Raw genomic sequence first — 6,000 nt, forward strand, 5'->3', positions numbered from 1 at the left:
TTGCATGTTTTCAAACTGTTAGGTTGGCAGAAGCTGGGGCTAACAGCGGGTGCTCACTCCGCTCCCTGGATTCGAACCTGCAACCTTTTGGTTTGCAAGTTTAGCAGCTCAGTGCAAAAAATATACATTTTGTTCTATTCTCTAGTACTCAAATTATGTGCTAAGCAATTCTCGCTTTCTGCTGGACCATTGCCATAAAGAACATGAGTATTTATCTAATCATCAGAGATAAGCATACCTGCTCACACAATATTCCAGTTCCCCATAGAAAAGCAAACTTCAGTCTTAACTTTCCTTCAAAAAATATTAATGATTAATGGAAATTCTTATGAGGGAAAACATATAAACGATAAAAATGTCTAAAGCATACACGCCAATTTAAAAACCTTGTTAGAAACTGACAAATGTCTTGTGGCAAAGGTAGGCATTAAGTACAAAAGGTTTGTCATGCTAAACCAACAATATTTCCCGCAGCACTTCTTATCTTCATATATGGTTTATTTGACATGATAATACTTTCTCCAGAGATAAACGTTGCTTCAGCATTGCAAAAATAAATGTCTGTATGCCTTGGGAAACAAAATTATATTTTGTCGTTTTCTTGCAAGTAAAGAATTGAAATGATAATAAACTGAAATTATAAACACCTAGCCATGTTACTCAGAAGTGAAAGAAATCTCCTTCCAAAAAGTAGGCACTGGAAGTGTTTATATTCCCAGGCTCCTTTCTGCAATCTTGGAAAGTCATTTCTAATGAGCAAACAGCTTGGTGAAAAGTAGTCAGCCATAGTATACAAATATAAACACATGATCAAAATTAATACTGAGCAAACAATCAAAATGGCAGGCCTTTTATCAGAGCTGGAATATAAGGTTGTATGCTGAACTCCAGAGGTGTTATACAGAAAAATAAATCTTCTCTGTAAATACATTTTCATAGCTACTGGTGTGAAGGAAACCAATAATCCCTTAAAAGATGTATGCCTTGGAGGAATCAGACTCGATACAGCTGAAGAGATGCTGCATTACTTAGGAATCCTTCTGTGGTCAAAGAAAAGACACCAGCCATGCATAGGCTTCATCCAACTGTGAAGAAGCAGTAGGTTTGGGTGAAATAAGAGACAAGACCATTTAGCTTAATTTTCAATGCCAATTTACCATGCATTATTATTTTCCTCCTCCTCCTCTTCCTCCTCCTCTTCCTCTTCTTTGATACACAACAAGACTAGTACACAGCAAACAAGATCACTATGCTGGCTGTTGTATTGGATCACGCATTGGACAATTCCCAAGTGTCTAGGACTATGTAATAAATCGGCGAATAATGCATGCAGATCTGAGTAGGGTGGCCTTTTGCAGCTGACAGATGGTAATTTTGTCAGCGCTGATTGTTATTAAGTGCTGGCCAAGGTCTTTAGGCACTTCACCCAATGTGCTGATCACCATTAGGACCACCTTTTACTGGCTTGTGCCAGAGTCTTTGCAGTTCGATCTTTAATTCCTTGTATCATGTCAGATTTTCCAGTTGCTTCTCGTCAGTTCTGCTGTCATCTGGGAATGCAACATCGACGATCCATACTTAGTTTTTTTTCCACAATCGTGAGGTCAGGAGCATTATTATTATTATTATTATTATTATTATTATTATTATTATTATTATTATTATTATTATTTTATTGTACAACACAGCAAACAAGATAGATATGCTGGATTTCGTATCACAAAATCACAAGTCAAACACTTCCCAAGTGTCTAGGACTGTGTGATGTATTTTCAGATGATGCGTGCAGATCCCAGGAGGGTGGCCTTTTGCAGTTGGCAGATTTTGTCAATGTCTATTGGTTCCAATTATTATTATTATTATTATTATTATTATTATTATTATTATTATTATTATTATTAAATTATTATTTCAAACAGCTATGACTTTTCAAGTATTTTTGGCCTTCCAGACCCAGCAGCCCAAGTCAGCATAGGTATGAGGATAATGGGACCTGAAGACCAATAGTATCAGGAGACTTACAAGAGTCCAATCCTTTCCTTGGTTCGTAAAACAAAAGGTTGCTCAAGCAGAAAGAAAATGCAACTTTCTTTTTTGTTGTCAGAAAAGGTAAGATATTTTAGATAAAAAAGCTTGGAGACATGCGTGCCTCAAGGCCAGAATTTATTTTATTTTTTTTACAAAAATAAGAGGTATTGGCTTGAATGGCATCCCATTAATATCACTGAAACATGCCCGTTTTTTAGATAGTGCGTGGTTCATTTTTACTACATGTCTTATTTTGGAAGCTGGAGGCTGGTGTCTCAATGGCATATATTCCATCGAATTTCGGGCTGACCATTCATATAGCTACGGAAAATGATTTCACAATGACCCACTTAGATGCCCAAATTGCAAATCGTTTGTGGCGTTTAGTGGCTTAAAGGTAGCCGTCCATTCTATTTTTAGAAGCTGCTTTTAGCCAACTTTAGAGAACTCTGATATCGACTATTGCAGATGCCTTTCTGGCAATATTTACTGGAGGGTTAAAATCAATGCTGAAGTTTCTCTGTGTTCGGAGGATCTTTCTCTGGAGCCAAATGGTTGCTGCCTCTCGGCAACTCTAACTGCATTTCTTTTCTTAGATCTTTCATATCTCACAAATGGTATGTATATGGATGCTAGCATTTATTTTCCTCTTGTAAATTCCTTTGTGTCTTAAAAAATGTTTATTCTGTAACAAGGCCTATTTGGGACTAGTATTAAAATCTTGCCTATTCAGCTAATTTTTCAGTTTCTCAAGGCTGTATAGAATCCCTATTCAGTCCTGGGAAAATATACCAAATATAACCCAAGTTCAGTTTTCAAAAGCCTACACCCCAAATACCAGAGCATACTTTTTTGTCTCTTCTGCTGAATTGTAACATTAATCAATTACAGTAACAAAAAGAACCTGTTCAGTTAGAAATACACTGCCCGATTAACTCGAAAAAGAATTAAAAGTGAAATTTTGAACTCGGGATGTATGGCAAATCCAAATGTTAGTAGCAACAGAGCAGAGTAATTGAATTAATGGAATGTGAATCAGTGCTGACTTAACAGGTTTCTACTGGTTTATGGGGTTTAGAAATTGGGTTTATGCCTAAGTTCTTACAATAAGCATAGTGAGATCTCTTAATAAAGACATTTCACCCACCCATGAAAGAGAAATGGGCAATGCTTATTTAGAGATAGTACCTGATAACAGATGGTCATTAAATAAAAACAGTATTTCTAATTCAGAATTATTATGGAGTTGATAATTTAGTTGAGCCATCAGTTCAAACCTATACAACTTAAATAGGTTAATATGGCTTAACTGGGCAACAATCCTAATTTTTTGTTGCCATTATCGTTTGTGTCTTCATATTTCATATCCAATTTTCTCTCAGTTTGGGACTCAAAATAGATTAAATTATAACATACTAGCTGTGCCCCGCCACGCGTTGCTGTGGCCAGGACTTAATTTTTCTTTTCTTTTTGTTGTATGAATGTAGAGGCGTGGATGAGAGGTTGTGCTGTCAATCTTTGAGGTTGTGGGGCATTTAGTTTAGTTGTTTTGTCTGGTGACGTGATTCCATTACCCTTATATATATATAGATATAGCTTTAAATTTCGTATCATGTAAAAATTAAAAATGCAGTAGATTCTCAGTCGCAGCGAGATAAACTGCTGAGCTGCTGAACTTGCTGACCAAAAGGTTGGCGGTTGGAATCTGGGGAGTGGGGTGAGCTCCCGCTGTTAGCCCCTGCTTCTGCCAACCTAGCAGTTTGAAAACATGCAAATTTATTTATTTATTTACAGTATTTATATTCCGCCCTTCTCACCCCGAAGGGGACTCAGGGTGGATCACATTGCACATATAAGGCAAACATTCAATGCCATAACATAGAACAGAGACAGAGACAGACGTAGGCACGGGTGGGCCTCAAACTCATGACCTCTTGGTCAGAATGATTTGTTGCAGCTGGCTACTAACCAGCCTGCACCACAGCCCAGCCTACACATGTGAGTAGATCAATAGGTACTGCTCTGGTGGGAAGGTAACGGTGCTCCATGCATTCATGCTGGCCACATGATCTTGGAGGTGTCTACGGACAACGCTGGCTCTTCGGCTTACATTACTAGGCTTAATGTCACGGGAAAACCTTTACCTTTTATTACTCTCAGTTAACCAGAACTCAAGCACTTGGTACTTTCAAGCAACCAGCAAAAAAATTGAATAGTTGTTTATATTCCACTAAAACTGTGATACAGTAAGTTAAGTTTGTCTTTATTTGCTTTTAATTACTGTATTTCAATATTTATATCAAATCAATACAGAGTTTATGGTATGGTATAGTGTGGCGTATAGTATTAGATCTATTTTTCATACCATAATAACTCTAAAGCAACCAGAAACCACATTTATCTGAAATTTACCAATCCCCATGGGTGCCAGTTAACTGAGAGTCTACTGTATAATCAAACTATTATAGTTTAAACCAAAATGCCTCAATCTGGTTTCACTGGAACCCTACAGTTCCATGGGAGTTGCCCAATATCCTGTAAGAGAATCCTGGGTGAACATTTTACTATTATTAACTATAAGGATTACATTTTACTAGGGTGAATCCCTCTTGTGGTATTCCTATAGTATTTTTATGCTCAGCTCCCAAAATGACCTTGGGAATGTGTATTTTATCACCACAGGTGTAGACCATACTGAACTATGTGAAATGATCAATCATTGGTTTGGTATAGGGAAGATTTTTACGCTTACTGGAAATCTTTAGTGCCTTTCCTTCCCATTCTTTCCCTCCAATAGTTTTATGAGAGCTACTTGATCACCTAATTACCCTAATTTTGTTACATCCGACTTCCTATTTTTAGGAGAGATAATTGAAGTGCTTAATTTTTTTTATTGGGTCAAAATGTTAGTGGTTATTTTTAATTTGCCATCTCAAGTTTTCTCGTTACAGTATAGACTCTTTGTTCACTGGCATCCATGCAGATTGGTAGATGTTGGGTAAATGTATTTTCTCGTTGCTTTAGAGTTACTATGAAAAATAGGCCTAACTTATAATATATAGGAGCCCCTGGTGGCATGGCAGGTTAAACCACTGAGCTCCTGAACTTGCTGACCAAAAGGTTCGAATCTGGGGAGTGAGGGTGAGCTCCCATTGTTAGCTCCAGCTTTTGCCATGCAAATGTGGGTAGATCAATAGGTACCGCTCCAGTGGGAAAGTAATGGCTGTCCATGCAGTAATGTCGGCCACATGACCTTGGAGGTGTCTATGGACAACACCGGCTCTTCGGCTTAGAAATTGTGATGAACACCACCCCCCAGAGTCGGGCACCACTAGACTTAATGTCAAGGGGAAACCTTTACCTTTGCTTATATATACCTCATCCTATACTATACAATAAACTCTATCAAATTGATATTAATATTGAAATCCTATAATTAACAGCACATTAAGACAAATTTAACTTTAATGTTTTAAAAACCAGCTTTTTTATTTAAAGTATTATTTTTCATTTGTTTTGCTGGCTGCTTGGGAGTTTTGGTCACTTGAGTTTCAGTTAACTGAGAATCTACTGTTGTTCGCTTCTGCTTTTCTTCATATTTTATATCTTACTTTGTTCACATCCTTCCCCTTTTCATGTGATTTCCACTGCAGAAATTTCTCTGCAAAATGTTCAAGTCTTCTGTTAAAATTATTTTAATGTATTGTGCTCCTCTTTCCCGCACCCTTATTTCTGGGTTGTTATGTGTTCTCCGGGCTGTATGGCCATGTTCCAGAAGAATTCTCTCCTGACGTTTTGCCCACATCTATGGCAGGCATCCTCAGAGATAGTACCTCACTGACCCTGAGGATGCCTACCGTAGATATGGGCGAAACGTCAGGAGGGAATGCTTCTGGAACATGGCCATACAGCCCGGAGAACACACAACAACCCTGTGATTCCGGCCATGAAAGCCTTCGACAACACCCTTAT

The sequence above is a fragment of the Anolis carolinensis genome, chromosome 1, assembly GCF_035594765.1.
Source record: "Anolis carolinensis isolate JA03-04 chromosome 1, rAnoCar3.1.pri, whole genome shotgun sequence".
Lineage (NCBI taxonomy): Eukaryota > Metazoa > Chordata > Lepidosauria > Squamata > Dactyloidae > Anolis > Anolis carolinensis.